We start from the raw sequence: 19508 nt of genomic DNA, 5'->3' as shown, positions 1-19508 counted from the left end.
GGAACCTCTGAGTATTAAAATAAAAACAACACATTCCCTTCTTCTTCCGGCGGAAGGCGGACGCTTCTCTGCTCCTTTCCCTCTCTATCTGTCCTGCTGCTGCTTTTTTTCCTGTCTCGTCTTCAGAGTTCTCTTCTTTTCATTCCTCCGAAACTCTACAATCATGGAATTGATTAACTGGTCTCTCAGCACAATTGACCACATTTTTGCGACAAGAAGTCAGGGGGTAAGGGAGCCCTCCTGCCCCGATGGGACATTTTTTTTCTGGATACACAATGGATTCCTACAAATACTGGAAACCTTTGTGCCTCCAGATTCTGTCTGTCGAGGACGTTGAAGATGCTTCATAATTGGATTTATGATAGCAGGATTTCTCCTAATCGGAGGAGGGGGATTCCTGGTCTACCGACAAACGCGTAAGTCGTCGACAGCTGTTCTGGCTCTTTCAGAGCTGCCGGACGTGGCTGAAGGATCAAGCAAGGTGATCAACACTCAGACTTTAACGTTGGGGGAGCAAAGCCGTAAGCTGGATGTGATTCTTGAACAGAATCTCAGGCTGGCGGCGTCTTTGAGCTCATTGGCAAGATGGATAAGACCTTGGAGAAGTTGGAAGCTCGGCTTGGCGGGAAGTGATCACAAATTCGTCTGATTGGAGTCGCTATTGATGAACCAGAGACTTGACTTTGACGGAAAATTACTGAGTCTGCCTGTTTTCAATATAATTGTTGATTCTATAATCTGGCCTTGACAAGGCGGTCTTTGGCCGATCGCTCCGGTCACAATCTCCCTGGTGGAATGTAAACAAGATGACTCTGCCCCCACTAACCCTCCCCTCTCACGAACATCTGTGGACCTGGATCAGAACTGACCGAGCCGCGGCCCTCACTTAGATGTACTGTGCCCCCCCCCAACCCCCGCCCCCCCACACACCCACATGCAAGTATTGTGTATGTTGTTTTGTTGTGTGTATGTTGCTTTTCCGTGCTGAGGTGTTTTTTTGCACCTTGACCCCAGGTATTAATACACAGTGTGAAGATGCCTTTTTTTCCCTCCTCCCCCCCATCCCAGTGTCATCCTTCCTCTAAAATATTAATGGTGCCATCGGAGTAAAGTTCTCTCGTCTGATTTATGTCTGACCTGGCAATAAAGCTTTCTGATTCTGATTCTGATTCTGATAAACTTAGCAAGTTGTCCGTCACAGCAATGGTGGTTGCCGTGGCGACCAACTCCAGCCCCGGGGGGTTGGAGTTAATAACCTTACTGTAATAACCGCGGTGTAATCAGCGTTGGTTTCTTATCAACGGTCATCTCTCTCTTTAACTCCACCAGCGAAGCCGCTAATAAAAGCCCGGCCTTCCTGTCTTTACTGGCCTGAGCGGCAGAAAAGTGATTTTCCAGGAAACTAAACATCCTGGTTTGTTTGTTTCTGCCCCACACAACGCTGCAGATAAACAACGCTGCAGATAAACAACGTTCCGGTCCGAGTGCCGCTGGATAAATAAGAATGGCGCTAAATTCCCCACGACGGAGCGTTTGGGCTGTGGTTGTTTCCAAGGTGGAGGTTGGGGAGGTAAACATTTCCAGGGGCTACTTGTGGAGCCGGAGGAGAGAGAAACAACCTTTATGACTAAGTTTACATGCTTCAATAACCCTTTTAAAACCGGAATATTATCAATAACCCGGTTGTAAACACCAATAACCCCTTAGAATAAGTTTATAACCCCAATATGACCCCTGGGTTACTCCTTTTCTAACCTGAATATTGGGTCATGTAAACACCAAACGGAATATTCCCATCAAACGGAACAGGAATCTGTTTTCTGCACATGCTCTGTTCACAAGGAATCCTGGTCTTTTGAGTCCAGGAAGTTCTTATAAACACGGAGAAACCAAGACCAGGAGGAGACTAATCACTTCATAAATGTAATGAAGGATATGAACATTTCTGCATTTGTAGACGGTAGAAAGTACCGGGATAGAAGATTTACAAGAAGGTGAGAGAAAAGTTGCACGAAGCAGCATTTGTTTTGAATTTGGATACAGGAAGAAGAAGCAGAAATGACGGGAATTGTGTCATCACGTTCTCCGTGCGTCGCTGGTTTGATCCAGATATCCTGAATGATTAATTACCATGTAAACGGAATATTCCCAATGTTTCAGTAACCGGAATATTAGCAATAACCCCAATTTTGACTGATGTAAACGTAGTCAGTGTTTGTCTTTACTAGCGCTCGTCTGCTAGCTATAATGTGTGATGATTGTGGGCGGAGTCTGGCTACGTTTACCTCTCAGAGTTTTACAGCTAGTTGGTCTCTGATCCTCAGCGTTAGCGTGACTCGTGGCGGTAATGAGGTGAGGTGGTGAGGTGGTGAGGTGGTGAGGTAATGCTCGGCTGGCGGTCGCTCTAATGTGTGTGAGGGCGAGAGGGAAGGGGAAGTCTCTCTGAGTCACTTTCCCATATTTGTGCTCAGACGCTTTTATTCCCAAAGCTGCAAACCAAACAAAACTGGGATTGTTTCAGAAAACAATCACACGCATTTCTGTTTGGAGGAGAAGATGCTCTCTGTTACCGAGACGACCGGCCGCTCCAACAAAAGCCTCCTCTCACAAGTTACTAGGCCTGTGTTGAAATAGATTCTCATTAATTTCTAAAAATCGATTCCTATGTCTAAAGATCGATTTTTTTTCCATAATTACATTACAACTTTTGGTATTTGTTTGCTTTTGCCTAAAAAAGGAATGTTTTGTTGGACACGTGAATAACTGGTGCCATGTTTTTACCTTTAAATATGTTTAAAAGGTATGAAAACATTAAGGTTTTCAGTTAAAATTGCATAAATACTGTCTTCGGGTTACATTTGCATAACATGCTAAAAACCAAATTGTCACGAATGGAAAAAATAAAAAAACGATTTCATACATCCTCAGAAGAGTATTAGGGCAGGAGAAAAATAATATTTTAGAGGAGGAAGATTTTTTTTTTCATTATGCACTTCGAGAAAAAAGGCAAAATTTCAACTTTATTCGACATTTCGACTTTTTTCTCGAAGTGCATAATAAATAGAAATCTTCCCCTCTCAAATATTTTTTCTCCTGATACTCTTCCGTAGTTTCCTCCCTGGATCTGTTTGGTAATTCTACACAATGTTTCTGTTTCAGTTCTATCAGCATTCTGGGAGTTGATTGGTCCTTACAGCATCATTAGCTGCAATACTTGCTGTTTAATCTAAATATAATATTAGTATTAATATGTTGCAGAACTACAGTCATATCATTCATGCAACAGCTGAAAAAACTGTTTTAATAACACTAACCCAAATCAATATCGGAATCAAATCAAATCAAATCTTGATAATCAATTCTGAATCTTAAGAATCTGAATTGATTCTTGACATTTGAATGGATCCCCAGCCCTGCAAGTTAAGCTGCTAAAAGTCCCACGTTGGCACATTGAAGTAGTTATATTAGTTATATAATATTAATATATGAGGAAGTTCCACCTCTCCAGGCTCCTGTACTGACGATGCTTTATGTTGTGGAGGAAGAACTCCGACTGAAGTTGCTCCGGTAGCAGAAACTACTCAGAAACTGCCGGAGCATCAGATCAGCGATCGGCCTAATGGCCCCGATCAATAACGGCCTGACGAGACGTTTAGAGGAAATAAATCCAGGCTCGTCCTCGGATGAACTCGGGACTCAGGAGGTAAAACAGGACGGGACTCAGATAAAGTGCAAGCTTTTCAAAATAAAAGTGCAAACTTGGGGAGCACCATAAAAGTGTTGAAGGAAGAGAAACATCCAGTTATTGATCAGCCATCGATCAGTCAAATGATGCCACCTTGGCAAAATTTCCCATCCCCCTGCTGCCACTTTTCATCTCTTGTCCATCTCTTGTTAATATCTCCCCCATTTCTTGCCCATCTCTCGTCAATATCTCGCCCATTTCTCGTCAATATCTCCCCCATTTCTCGCCCATCTCTCGTCAATATCTCGCCCATTTCTCGTCAATATCTCGTCAATATCTCGCCCATCTCTCGTCAATATCTCGCCCATTTCTCGTCAATATCTCGTCAATATCTCGCCCATCTCTCGTCAATATCTCGCCCATTTCTCGTCAATATCTCGCCCATCTCTCGTCAATATCTCGCCCATTTCTCGTCAATATCTCGCCCATCTGTCATCAATATCTCGCCCATTTCTCGTCAATAACTCGCCCATCTCTCGTCAATATTTCGCCCATCTCTCGTCAATATCTCGCCCATTTCTCGTCAATATCTCGCCCATCTCTCGTCAATATCTCGCCCATCTCTCGTCAATATCTCGCCCATCTCTCGTCAATATCTCACCCATCTCTCGTCAATATCTCGCCCATTTCTCGTCAATATCTCGCCCATCTCTCGTCAATATCTCGCCCATCTCTCGTCAATATCTCGCCCATCTCTCGTCAATATCTCACCCATCTCTCGTCAATATCTCGCCCATTTCTCGTCAATATCTCGCCCATCTCTCGTCAATATCTCGCCCATTTCTCGTCAATATCTCGCCCATCTGTCATCAATATCTCGCCCATTTCTCATCAATATCTCGCCCATCTCTCGTCAATAACTCGCCCATCTCTCGTCAATATTTCGCCCATCTCTCGTCAATATCTCGCCCATTTCTCGTCAATATCTCGCCCATTTCTCGTCAATATCTCGCCCATTTCTCGTCAATATCTCGCCCATTTCTCGTCAATAACTCGCCCATCTCTCGTCAATATTTCGCCCATCTCTCGTCAATATCTCGCCCATCTCTCGTCAATATCTCGCCCATTTCTCGTCAATATCTCGCCCATCTCTCGCCAATATCTCGCCCATCTCTCGCCAATATCTCGCCCATCTCTCGTCAATATCTCGCCCATCTCTCGTCAATATCTCGCCCATCTCTCGTCAATATCACGCCCATTTCTCGTCAATATCTCGCCCATTTCTCGTCAATATCTCGCCCATCTGTCATCAATATCTCGCCCATTTCTCATCAATATCTCGCCCATCTCTCGTCAATAACTCGCCCATCTCTCGTCAATATTTCGCCCATCTCTCGTCAATATCTCGCCCATTTCTCGTGAATATCTCGCCCATTTCTCGTCAATATCTCGCCCATTTCTCGTCAATATCTCGCCCATTTCTCGTCAATATCTCGCCCATTTCTCGTCAATAACTCGCCCATCTCTCGTCAATATTTCGCCCATCTCTCGTCAATATCTCGCCCATCTCTCGTCAATATCTCGCCCATTTCTCGTCAATATCTCGCCCATCTCTCGCCAATATCTCGCCCATCTCTCGCCAATATCTCGCCCATCTCTTGTCAATATCTCGCCCATCTCTCGTCAATATCTCGCCCATCTCTCGTCAATATCACGCCCATTTCTCGTCAATATCTCGCCCATTTCTCGTCAATATCTCGCCCATCTCTCGTCAATATCTCGCCCATCTGTCGTCAATATCTCGCCCATCTGTCGTCAATATCTCGCCCATCTCTCGTCAATATCTCGCCCATCTCTCGTCAATATCTCGCCCATCTCTCGCCAATATCTCGCCCATCTCTCGTCAATATCTCGCCCATCTCTCGTCAATATCTCGCCCATCTCTCGTCAATATCACGCCCATTTCTCGTCAATATCTCGCCCATTTCTCGTCAATATCTCGCCCATCTCTCGTCAATATCTCGCCCATCTGTCGTCAATATCTCGCCCATCTGTCGTCAATATCTCGCCCATCTCTCGTCAATATCTCGCCCATCTCTCGTCAATATCTCGCCCATCTCTCGCCAATATCTCGCCCATCTCTCGTCAATATCTCGCCCATCTCTCGTCAATATCTCGCCCATCTCTCGTCAATATCACGCCCATTTCTCGTCAATATCTCACCCATTTCTCGTCAATATCTCGCCCATCTGTCATCAATATCTCGCCCATTTCTCATCAATATCTCGCCCATCTCTCGTCAATAACTCGCCCATCTCTCGTCAATATTTCGCCCATCTCTCGTCAATATCTCGCCCATTTCTCGTCAATATCTCGCCCATTTCTCGTCAATATCTCGCCCATTTCTCGTCAATATCTCGCCCATTTCTCGTCAATATCTCGCCCATTTCTCGTCAATAACTCGCCCATCTCTCGTCAATATTTCGCCCATCTCTCGTCAATATCTCGCCCATCTCTCGTCAATATCTCGCCCATTTCTCGTCAATATCTCGCCCATCTCTCGCCAATATCTCGCCCATCTCTCGCCAATATCTCGCCCATCTCTCGTCAATATCTCGCCCATCTCTCGTCAATATCTCGCCCATCTCTCGTCAATATCACGCCCATTTCTCGTCAATATCTCGCCCATTTCTCGTCAATATCTCGCCCATCTCTCGTCAATATCTCGCCCATCTGTCGTCAATATCTCGCCCATCTGTCGTCAATATCTCGCCCATCTCTCGTCAATATCTCGCCCATCTCTCGTCAATATCTCGCCCATCTCTCGTCAATATCTCGCCCATCTCTCGTCAATATCTCGCCCATCTCTCGTCAATATCTCGCCCATTTCTCGCCAATATCTCGCCCATCTCTCGTCAATATCTCGCCCATCTCTCGCCAATATCTCGCCCATCTCTCGCCAATATCTCGCCCATCTCTCGTCAATATCTCGCCCATCTCTCGTCAATATCTCGCCCATCTCTCGTCAATATCACGCCCATTTCTCGTCAATATCTCGCCCATTTCTCGTCAATATCTCGCCCATCTCTCGTCAATATCTCGCCCATCTGTCGTCAATATCTCGCCCATCTGTCGTCAATATCTCGCCCATCTCTCGTCAATATCTCGCCCATCTCTCGTCAATATCTCGCCCATCTCTCGTCAATATCTCGCCCATCTCTCGTCAATATCTCGCCCATCTCTCGTCAATATCTCGCCCATTTCTCGCCCATCTTTCTCCCATTTCTCGTCCACCTTGGCAAACTTTCCCGTCCCTCGCTGCCACTTTTACAAAAACTTTTACTTCCGTATTTAGAAAAATATGTATATAATTAAAAAACGGCTCTAATTTTTTTGCACTTTTATTGCACTTTTTTAGGAGTTTAACCATTTAGTATGGACAAATTAATTACAGATATAATTAATATTTGGCTCAAATGGATTGTTTTGACCAGAATTAAACATGACTTTAAAGTTTCTGCCGAACCAAACGACTCATTCAAACACCGTGACGGCAACTTTTCCGATAAGCAGCAAATCCCTTTTATGACCTTTTTCAGGGTCAGTAAAGGTCAGTAAAGTTCGGGTGAGTCAACAGTTTTGCTCGTCATTGCTGCGACTTTAAGATTCTGAGAAAAAGCTAATCCCTCAGTTTCCTTGAGCCAGATCACCTGACGTCCTGACAACATGGTAACTCCTTAAATCCTTGAGGAGTCACTTCTGGTCACTTTACCAACATTAGTATCAACTCAGATCGCCCCAGCATGAAACTGCCAACGTTAAACTGTCAACGCCGTCCGTTAAGATCAAATTCTGAATTGAATCGAGCCCAAAAACTGAAACTAAAGACACCTAAAGATTCAGAGCTTAAATTCGTAGCAATTTTGACTTTTTTTTGTGTTTTTTTTGTTTGAGAAAGGTGTTTACACTGCAAAAACTCAAAATCTTACCAGGAATATTTGTCTTATTTCTAGTCATTACCACTAAAAATAACTTGTTATTTGACAATTTTCACCTGTTTCAAGTAAATTTTCACTTGAAATAAGTAGAAAAATCTGCCAGTGGAACAAGATTTATCTTCTCATTACAAGCAAAAAAATCTTGTTCCACTGGCAGATTTTTCTACTTATTTTAAGTGAAAATCTACTTGAAACAGGTGAAAATTGTTGTTTTTTTCAGTGATGAGTCTTGTTTTAAGTGTAATGATGATGATTTTTTTGACTTTTTTGACATTTTAACTAGAAATAAGACAAATATTCTTGTTAAGATTTTGAGTTTTTGCAGTGTATAAGATGAAATTCTGGATTGAATCGAGCCCAAAAGCTGAAACTGCCACCTAAAGATTCTGAGCTTAAATTCGTAACAATTTTGACTATTTTTTTGGTGTTTTTTTGTTTGAGAAAGGTGTTTATAAGATTCAATTCTCCGTCAGACCTCAAGTTTACAGAAAAGGGTTGTGTTTGGAGGGTTTGGTGGGTTTGGTGGCCGTAACGGTCCAGAACCAGACTGGGTGGTGGACGCGTCTCCCGTCGTTTAAATCCCTGAAACCTGGGACTTCCCAGCAGACTTCCCCCAGCACCGCTGGATTAACGGGGGGGTTTGAGGAACGGTCGTGTCGCGTTTCACGCCCAGACAAAACAAACTGGACTAGAGACGGACGTCCACGACACCGGACTCGTGTGGAACGAGTCTGGAACGAGTCTGGAACCAGGTGCAGGATTTCACAGTTCCAGTGATGGAGGGGGAGGAAGTTCTGCTGCCAAGATAATACCCAGTACTGGGGTGCTAAGTTATTCAGCAGATGTGTGTGTGTGTGTGTGTGTGTGTGTGTGTGTGTGTGTGTGTGTGTGTGTGTGTGTGTGTGTGTGTGTGTGTGTGTGTGTGTGTGTGTGTGTGTGTGTGTGTGTGTGTGTGTGTGTGTGTGTGTGTGTGTGTGTGTGTGTGTGTGTGTTTCTCACTCATTCAGACATCAGAACTGCACTAGGCGACCAGTTTACTAGTTGATCGGCTCTACGAGTTTCTAAAAGACCCGGCAGAAATAAACCAGCTGACAGATCTGATGCAAACCGCCTTAAAACGACAGGTAAGAGCATCGACTACGTTTACATGCAGTCAAAATCCCTGTTTCCATGGTGATTAATGATTTATCTGGATCCAACCAGCGACCCACGGAGAAAGTCATGACGCAATTACCGTCATTTCCGTTTCTCTTTCCTGGATCCAAATTCAAATCCACAACAATTAAAGTTGCAAGCAGCGATGAACGGGCCATTTTCACCAATAAAGGTCAAGCACTCTAAACTAAGTCCGATGACTCCACCATGACACTTTATGTCAAACCATTCAAAAGTTATTGTAGAAAGTAGGAACTATTGAATATGGACCAAACAGATGAAGGGGGGGCGCGCTTTTTGGCGTCTAGCGTCGCCACGGTAACACTTTTGAAAGAGAAAAGTAATGCGCGTCGTCGCAGGATGTAGACGCACATTTTGATGTATAACACATCTGGGTGCACGTTACGGTTCGGGCTGAATTAACTACTGAAGAAATGGCATAAATTGCGCCAAAATTACAGGATTAATTCAAAATGTCCGACTTCCTGTTGGGTTTGGGCCATGGCTCCAAGAGACTTTTCTTTAAGTTGTGACATGATACAGGTGTGTACCGATTTTCGTGCATGTACGTCAAACCGTATTGTGGGGCTTGAGGCACAAAGTTTTCTAGGGGGCGCTGTTGAGCCATTAGGCCACGCCCATTAATAAAAACCATTAAATATCAAAACAGGTGATAATAATCAAATTTTGACTATTTACTCTCCAACTCTACATAAATGATTCCCATGACGTGAGTCATGTGACTAATGAAACTTTAGAGCGGGAAAACGAGCTAGCTGTTTAATAAAAGAGAATTTGTTGCTAAATTAACTTGTCTATTTCCTATTTAACTAGTTAGACCTGAAGGATAAATTAGTGACGATAACGAAGTCTAAAGCTGGAGATTGTAACGTTCCAGCTCGGCCTAACGTTACTCCTTCCACGTCTGACGACGACAAAGTTTCATCAACCGTAAACACGTGTAGCTAAAAACCCAGTCAGGAATTATAGAAGCAGAATAAAACACATTCTAAAGTTATTAGAAGTTATTAAAACTTGACATGTAAGAAAAAAAAGGGAGATAAGAATTCCAAGCGGTCCCTGCTCTGTTTTTCTCTCATCCAAGGCTGACGCTAAAAAAGGTTGAAGACTCCTGAGTTAAACCATTTAAACCCCCAGAGTTGCTGGTGTGTTTGGTTCCTGCTCCCTCCTGCCTGGGTTGGGAATACCGGGTTGTTTGCACAAACAGGGGCCGACTCAGCGCTAACATATCCATATGTTTGGGGTTAGCAGAGGTCCCGCTGCACCCCCAAACCCCCAGAGTCTCCTGCAGCAGCGCAGCTCAGCTGCTGCAGTGCATGCAGGGAAACGCAACAATGCAAACATCCGTGTCGCTCTGCACCGCAGGAAACCCAGAGCCACAACATGAGAGAGGTGTGGACACCAGAGAGGACTGTTACGGTCCTTAGATCTGCCCCCGGACACCAGATCTGCCCCCGGACACCAGATCTATGATGGTCCGGCCCTTAAATCTGCCCCTGGGCCCAGATTCTACCTCCCCAACCCAAAACAATCACAGTCTCTGGTACGGAGGACGTCCAGATGTGTCAAAAACTACTGTCTCAGCAGAAAGACCTGGTATTGGTGCATGTTTACAGTGTTATTCAGGGTTGAGATTCTGTAAAACTGTGACCTGTTACAGGCACATCAGCTGGTTTCTACCAGGAAACAGTCCTGCTGTTTCAGCCCCTGTAACTGTAACTGTTACAGTTACAGCCCCTGTAACAGGTTACAGTTACAGGGACTGTAACGGTGACCTGTTACAGTCCCTGTAACGGTGACCTGTTACAGCCCCTGTAACTGTAACTGTTACAGTTACAGCCCCTGTAACTGTAACTGTTACAGTTACAGCCCCTGTAACAGGTCACAGTTACAGGGACTGTAACGGTGACCTGTTACAGTCTCATCAGCTGGTTTCCACCAGGAAACAGTCCTGCTGCTGCAGATCCTGCAGGCCTGATCTGGTTTTTCCCTGGAGAGATTCTGCCTCAGAGTTAAAACCACCAGGGAAAAACCACCGACTTGCTGTTATTAAATAGTTCCAGCGGCTGATGTGGCAGTAGATCTTCTCTCCAGTTCTGATTCTCACTGCAGGCTGTGTCTTTTAAACAGTTATTACAGTCAGAAACAAGCAGTAACGTTGAATAACTGCCAGACATTGAAAGATATTGAAGTTATCTCGGGAAAAGAATGGGATTCTTTTGCACATTTGACAAATTCTACAGCCATAAAATCAAAATAAACCCGTGTGGCCTGAATGTAATTACAGTTATAGAAGGGTTAACGTTACAGAACCGTTTTATATGATCTGATTCCCTCCGTGCAGCTGCAGACGGGGATCAATAACCGATACAAGGCTCGTGCACGTCTGTGGTCCACGATTATCGGTGCAATATTCTGTGCAGTTATATGTAGGCTAATGACTGTAGATAAAGATCTCTGGTCTGGATTCGACTGTTCAAAAATGCACCTTAACCGTTTTATATTATAGATATTTCTTATCTGTTTGCACCGTCCTGCACTGGAAAAGGTGATGCTGCTTTTAGTGACAATAAAAATCCCGGTTCCAGAAAGCTGCGGATGCTGAAGCCCCCCCACCCATAAAAGACCCCCCTATTCGACCATTGATCAGTGATCAGGGATCGATGCACCAGAAGGAAAAGGGAGGACGTTTACATGATCACATTTACATGATTTCAGGTTTTTCACCTTCTCGTTTCACATTTCTCTGCTTTTTTATTCATGCAGACCCGCTGAAAAAAGGCTAAATCAGAGATTCCAACGACTTGCAAGGTGCTGGAATCTCTCACCTTAGTCTATAATTAAGAAATAAAATAATTTAGCATTTTCTTACATTCATCGATTCCGCCGGGTTTTCTGAGGAGATGAATCTGGACGCAAAGCGGGTTCCGTTTCCTCCAGAAAACAATCCACAGGGACTAAATCCTAATAGATCCGGGAATTTATCCTTTTTATTTCCTTTTATTCTCCGTTTTCTTGCATGATAAAACAGAAAAACCCCAAAAATGGTTCCAATCCGAGCCAATCCGAGCGCTGTCTGGTTCCGTTACGCGCCGCTGACGCGGCTCTGCGCGTTTCTGCGCGTCCCCGTCAGGTGATGGATGATCTGGGGGGTCCGGGGGGTCCGTGCGTGTCCCTGCGGGTCCTGGTGTCCTGTTTTAGTCCCTGGTGTCCCGGTGTCCTCTCAGCATCAGCAGCAGCTGAACTGAGCAGCAGGAACGGCCGTTACGCGCAGCGCGCAGCGAAGCCCGGCCCCAAACCCCCAAACCCGGCCCTGAAACCAGCCAAGCCCGGCCCTAAACCCGGCCCCTCCCGCTCCGGAGGATGATTTATTCAGCAGCAGCACAAAAGGGGGGACGGAGAAAGAGGAGGCTGCTGGATGAAGGAGGGAGGAGGGATGGAGGAGGGAAGGAGACTCTCTGGTGCCCCCCAGCTCCGACCCGGGGAACTATTTCTGCAGACAAAGGGAGGACCCGCCGTCACAGGGTGTCATGTAGAAAAGGAGACATTTCTCAATTTATTCTGTAATTATGAAATGGGAGAAGCATTGTTTTGCTTTTTCTTTACATTTAAATGTGATTTTCATCTCAAAATGCTTCAACAATAAAGCTTTACGTGATTAAAACTTCTCTTTCAGGTTTGTCCCCTTCATGTCTCACATTTGTCTGGTTTTTATTCACGCTGACCACCTGAAAAAGGCACCAAGGTGTTGGAATCTCTCAACTTATTCTAATTATGATATAAAAGAATCATTGTTTTGCATTTTTTTCCACATTGGAATAGGATTTTCATCTCAAAACGCTTCGACAATAAAGCCTGAGACATGTTTCTGCATCACATTTACATGATTAGTTCAAGTTTGTCACCTTCTCTTCCCACATTAGAGGTGCCATGTAGAAAAGGAGACATTTCTCAATTTATTCTGTAATTATGAAATAAAATAAGCATTGTTTTGCATTTTTTTCCACATTGAAATATGATTTTTATCTCAAAACGCTTCGACAATAACGCTTTACATGATTAAAACTCCTCTTTCAGGTTTGTCACCTTCTCATCTCCCATTTGTCTGGTTTTTATTCACGCTGACCACCTGAAAAAGGCAAAAGCAGATTAATACGACTTCCAAGGTGTTGGAATCTCTCAACTTATTCTAATTATGATATAAAAGAATCATTGTTTTGCTTTTTTTTCACTTTGGAATAGGATTTTCATCTCAAAATTCACGCTGACCACCTGAAAAAGGCAAAAGCAGATTAATCCAACGACTTTCAGGGTGTTGGAATAACTCTCATTCTATAATTGAGAAAGAAAAGAATCTCTAATTGTTTTTCTTCACATTTAAAAACACTAAAAATATGATTTTCATCTCAGAGCTCTACCACAATAAAGCTTAAGACATGTTTCTGCATCACATTTACATGATTAGTTCAGGTTTGTCACCTTCTCTTCCCACATTTGTCTGTTTTTATTCATGCTCTTCAGACTCTGAGTCTGATCACCTGAAAAAGGCAAAAGCAGCTACAGGATTAATCCAACGACTTCAAGGTGTTGGAATATCTCTTATTCTATAATTAAGAAATAAAAGAATCTCTAATTGTTTTTCTTCTTCTGAAATATGATTTTCATCTCAAAGTGCTTGGACAATAAAGCTTAAGACATGTTTCTGCATCACATTTACATGATTAACAGACTCCTCTTTCAGGTTTGTCACCTTCACGTCCCACATTTGTCTGGTTTAAGGCAAAAGCAGATTAATCCAACGACTTCCAAGGTTTTAGAATCTCTATTATTCTATAATTAAGAAATAAAAGAATCTCTTAATTGTTTTTCTTCACATTTAAAACCACTGAAATATGATTTTCATCTCAAAATGCTTCAACAATAAAGCCTAAGACATGTTTCTGCATCATATTTACATGATTAAAACTCCTCTTTCAGGTTTGTCACCTTCACGTCTCTCATTTGTCTGGTTTTTATTCATGCTGACCACCTGAAAAAGGCAAAAGCAGCTAACAGGATTAATCCAACAACTCTCAAGGTGTTGATTCTCTGAATGTTTGTGATTTCTGTTTCTTTCAGGTTTGTCACGTTCCCACATTTCTCTGGTTTAAGGCAAAATCTGATTAATCCAAAGATTTCCAAGGTGTTGGAATCTCTCAACCTTTTTCTATAATCAAGAAATGAAAGAATCATTGTTTTGCATTTTGTTCACATTTAAAAACACTGAAATATGATTTTCATCTCAAAATGCTTCAACAATAAAGCACAAGACATGTTTCTGCATCACATTTACATGATTAGCAGAACTATTTCATGTTGGTCGCCTTCAAGTCTCACATTTGTCTGGTTTTTATTCTTTTGTTCATGCTGACCACCTGAAAAAGGCAAAAGAGCTAACAGGATATTAATCCAACGACTCTCAAGGTGTTGATTCCCTGAATGTGTGTGATTTCTGTGTTTATTCTCTGAACATCAGCAGGATGGGGGTCATTTATCACCTGGATCTGGGTCAGAACGAGTCGTCCATCACCTGGATCTGGGTCAGAACGTACCATAGAACAATCTGCCTAAGCATATTCTTACAGTTTTACCTGCTGTAGTGCCATTTTTTTTTTTTTTTTTTTGCAGTATCTTCATTTGCTATACATTAAAACAATCCATTTGAGCCCATTTCAGTCTCCAGGGAATCAGTTTTGATCAGTTTGCTCAGCGGCACGTGGGCAGGACTGATCTGTATCTGTCCACCCTCTTGAGTTTAGGGTCGTCTGGATTTATAGTTTTATTCCTGCAGGAACATCGATGGACGAGTCCCAGAGGAAACGCTGCACCAAAGGGTCCTAGAGTAGTTTATTTATGTAGTTATATTCAAATAGTTTTACTTGTTTTAAAAATGGTATCCAAGAAAATATCAGATATAAATACTATACGGTGCAGGAAGAGGAAAAAAACCCAATGGGCTTATTTGAAGCCTCCACTGAAGTTATTAAGATTATGTTAAGATTAACATACAAAAACAAAAAGTATAACTACACAAATGGGTTAACAAGGAGTGTTTTCTAATGGTAGAAAAGATCATGTCACTACGAGTGAAACACAAACTAAACATGGAAACATGTACAACAATATGTTACAAAACAGCCGTCAAGTTCCTTCAAACGTCTTTTATAACATTTCAGAGAGGAAGAGGGAAAAATCATTCCACAATTTATAAATAAATAAATGCATGGCCCTAATACTCTTCTGTAAAGGTGAGATATAACTACAGAACTACATGTTTTATCAAACAAAAAGTCAGAATACGGAGAAAAATAAATAAATCTCATGGAAAATTGAGCTTTGCCAGTGAGAAATCCTCAGCTTTAGTGTATAACGTCTTCTGTAGCTTCAAAAACGTGTTATTTAACTCTTTAATGAGAAAATTACCTTGTTATTGCCTGGTATTTGTCACGAGTCTGGTTGATCCAGGAGCCAGGAGTTCCAAAAATAGGGATTTATTCACTTATACAAGATCAAAAAGCAGGATTGCAAAACAACCAGAGTTTAAACAAGATCAAAACTAGAAAAACCAGACCTGAAACACGGAGGAAAAGATAAGAGCAGATATAGAGAGAAGGTTTGACGAGACACAGGTGGAAACAATCAACATAAACACAGAACGATAGAGACACAGGTGGAAACAATCAACATAAACACAGAACGATAGAGACACAGGTGGAAACAATCAACATAAACACAGAACGATAGAGACACAGGTGGAAACAATCAACATAAACACAGAACGATAGAGACACAGGTGGAAACAATCAACATAAACACAGAACGATAGAGACACAGGTGGAAACAATCAACATAAACACAGAACGATAGAGACACAGGTGACGACAATCAACAAGGGAAGTCAAGACAGAACTGAAACACAGACACAGATTTCAAAATAAAACAGGAACTAAATAAGAAAACTGACATAATGAATGAATTTGAATTTATTTCGAACATGTACAGTATATAAAAAAATAAAAAATAAACATTAACATCTTCATATGCAGGTTTGAAAAAGGAGTAGGAAGAAGTTTATACTTTTTCCTAGTTCCTACTCCTTTATGACTTATAACTAATTTACATTATTGCTATTATTATATCTACACAATATCCATATAAATATAATCTATATAAATACTACGTAAACATGTGTATTACTACATAATTATCCATATAAGTATATAGAAAATATAAATATTACATAAATATTATATAAATATCTAGAAAATACAAATATTTTATATATATAGAGAGAGAGAAGAGAAGAGAGAAGAAAGGACAGACAGAGGGAAAAACAAACAAACAAGTAAAAAGTGTTATTTTTAATCAAACACACGTTTGTCACTGGTTTAAATTCCACTTATTTTCCAGCAAACATCATTCTAACCAGTTCTAACTGGAGAAGAGAGAGTCGTCTGCGTAAATAACATCAGCAGATCCTGCAGATTCCTGTCAGCTCGGCGACGACAGGCTTCTCATGGACGGGGAAATGTTTATTTAGGTTTAAAATTACAAAAACACACAATCAAAGTGAAACTGAGCGTGTAGTTTTTTTTACCAGCACGTCTGGGCCGTCTGGTCGACCTTTGACCTCGACCTCTGACCTCTGGAAGTGGAACTGCTGCTCTGGGAATCTGTGGTCGTGTAAGCGTGTCCCTCGTGTTACACCGGAACCACACACACACACACACGCACACGCACGCACGCACGCACGCACGCACGCACGCACGCACACACACACACACACACACACACACGCACGCACGCACGCACGCACGCACGCACGCACGCACGCACGCACACACACACACACACACACACACACACACACACACACACCTTATGGAACTAAAACAGCCTCAAAAGTGACAAATGCACAGAACAATTCACACAGAGTTCCTGGAAATGATGGGATTTTTCTAAACGTAGAGGGGGAAATATCCGTTTTTGTAAATACCGGCTCTGTGGAAACGTGGCCTCAATCGACAAATGCGTTTTTTTAAACACAGCGATATTTCTGCATTTCCTCCGTTTGGTTTGACGACGTGTTACATGGGATTGTTCCGCTGATTCAGCTCAGAACACGGCGAGTCCGAGACGGCAGCAAAAGCTGGCCGTCGTCCTGCGCTACCACAAAATAACGTTAGTAAATCAGCTTATATTTGTGTGTAGCATCAAAAATACATTTGTGTATCTTGTCCTACACACGTGTGCATTTGCAAATCATCCCGTTCATTTGTCACTTTGGAGACTGTTCTGGCTCCATAAGGAAGATTTATACAGGAGTCACATAAGCCCCGCCCCCTGGTCACAACATCCTTTACATGTGTGTGTGTGTGTGTGTGTGTGTGTGTGTGTGTGTGTGTGTGTGTGTGTGTGTGTGTGTGTGTGTGTGTGTGTGTGTGTGTGTGTGCGTGCGTGCGCGCGTGCGTGCGTGTGTGTGTGTGGTTCCGGTCTAAGACCAACACGAGCAACACGTTTCCACGACCACAGATTCCCAGAGCAGCAGTTCCACTTCCAGAGGTCAGAGGTCGAGGTCAAAGGTCAACAGAGGGACGAGTCGCGCTGGTAGAAGGTACTACACGGTCACACTGCAAAAATTCAAAATCTAAGCAGGAATATTTGTCTTATTTCTAGTTAAAATGTCTCATTTTAAACTTAAGACACATTTATGGATGATTTCTACAGAATATTTGAGTTCAGGAACCTCCGATCCTCCGAACAGGACCTAAAATGATGTTCCTAATGTTCTCTTTTATTCTTTGACATTGTTAAATACATTTTTTTTTAAAAAGAAGGTTATAAGACGGTTAGGAAGAGAATCAGGGCCAGGCAGGAGAAAAATAATAATAATATTTTAGAGGAGGAACATTTTTTTTTCATTATGCACTTCGAGAAAGAAGTCAAAATGTCAAGAAAAAAGTAAAAAATGTTTAGAAAAAAGTCAAAATGTCGAGATTAATGTTGAAATGCTGAGAAAAAAATAGATAAAAAAGAGAAAAAAAAGAGAAAAAGTCAAAAATGTTAAGATTAATGTTGAAATGTTGAGAAAAAAGGCGAAATTTTGACTTTATTCACGAAATTTTGACTTTATTTACGAAATTTCAACTTTATTTTTGAAATTATATTTCAACATTAACCTCGACATTTCGACTTTTTTCTCAACATTTCGACTTTTTTCTCGAAGTGCACAATGAAAAAAAATATTCTTCTTAGACGGGAGATATGACGACAGAAATAAATGTTTTATCAAACTAAAAGTCAGAATACGGATTCAACACAATCCTGACGAGAACCTGGTTCAGGTTTAGAAACGTTTCCAACATCAACGTTTTAATAAAAGAGCATTTCCTGATCACATGAACCCGGGATAATAAATGAAACTAATCCCTGTGGAGAACGTTCATATTAGTCACATCGTTATTATAGAAATTAGTTCATGTTAATTAACCTAATCTGATCCTACTGTGTTTGCAGCTTTAACTCTTTCCCTCTGGTGTTTGAACTGAATAATCTTTGGTTTTTCAGAATAAGACGATGTTACGCAGGTGGATCTGAGTTTAGGAGTTTACTGGTTTACTGGTTGAATTCTGTAACAACAGTTAAATGTCCCGTGGAACTACGGTCAGAATCATCTGATTAATGTCTTATTATTATTATTAGGGCCCGAGAAACTGACAGTGCGAAGGCTCTAATGTATCTGTAGGAATTTATTCCTTCTCTCTTTTTTTAATTTTTCTGATGAAATGAGCGCCTTTTTTCCCCCTAAACATGGCCCAAAAGTCACCAAATGTATCACCAATCCAGTCCTGGTGAAAAATGTGATATTTAATGGTTTGCATTAATGGGCGTGGCCTAACGGCTCAACAGCGCCCCCTAGAAAACTTTGTGCCTCAAGCCCCACAATACGGTTTGACGTACATGCACGAAAATCGGTACACACCTGTATCAGTACACAACTTAAAGAAAAGTCTCTTGGAGTCATGCCCGAAACCGAACAGGAAGTCGGCCGTTTTGAATTAGTCGTGTCATTTTGACGAAATTTATGCCATTTCTTCAGCAGTTAATACGGCCTGAACCGTAACGTGCCCCCAGGTGTGTTATACATCAAAATGTGCATCTCCATCTTGCGACTACACGCATTACTTTTCTCAGTCAAAAGCGTTACCGTGGCTTCACCTGGTTGGTTCAGATTTGATAGTTCCTACTTTGAATGGTTTCATATAGAGAGTCGTGGCTGGTTTCATCCGCTAAATGTCCAGTTCTGAAGAATCTACATCAAGTCATACAAGCTTCCACTGCAGCCTGAACGTGCACCAGGGTGGAGGACCGTTCATCCGTTCATCTCTGCTTGCAGCTTTAATTGAAATGTGATTTTTTTAGGAAAAAGGGACAGATAAAATAAGCTTGGTCTTCTTTCTGTTCCCTTTCATTCAATGAAAGAGATTTGTTGTAATTATATTGAACTGTTTAGTTTTTCTTTTAATGAATGAAATAAAGAATGAAGAAAGAAAGGTTGTTGTTGTTTTGTTCCGTGTTTAATCACAGGACTGGAGTCTCAGCTAGAAGCT

General features: G+C 42.1%; 2 protein-coding genes across 2 annotated transcripts in view; both read right to left on the bottom strand.

The window, feature by feature from the left end:
• LOC133460142 (protocadherin-16-like) overlaps positions 1-12101 on the bottom strand; it is a 173009-nt gene extending 160908 nt beyond the window's left edge. Inside the window, exon 1 of the mRNA XM_061740697.1 lies at positions 11732-12101. The gene's annotated coding sequence lies outside the window, so the exon portion shown is untranslated. The remainder of the gene's footprint in view (positions 1-11731) is intronic.
• Positions 1-19508, bottom strand: part of LOC133460143 (RNA-binding protein Nova-1-like) — a 434537-nt gene that overhangs the window by 52873 nt on the left and 362156 nt on the right. The window lies entirely within an intron of this gene.

The sequence above is a fragment of the Cololabis saira genome, chromosome 14 (genome assembly GCF_033807715.1).
Source record: "Cololabis saira isolate AMF1-May2022 chromosome 14, fColSai1.1, whole genome shotgun sequence".
NCBI classification, from domain to species: domain Eukaryota; kingdom Metazoa; phylum Chordata; class Actinopteri; order Beloniformes; family Belonidae; genus Cololabis; species Cololabis saira.
The sequence above is the reverse complement of the archived record's forward strand: the minus strand, read 5'-3'. Positions and strand labels throughout refer to the sequence as shown.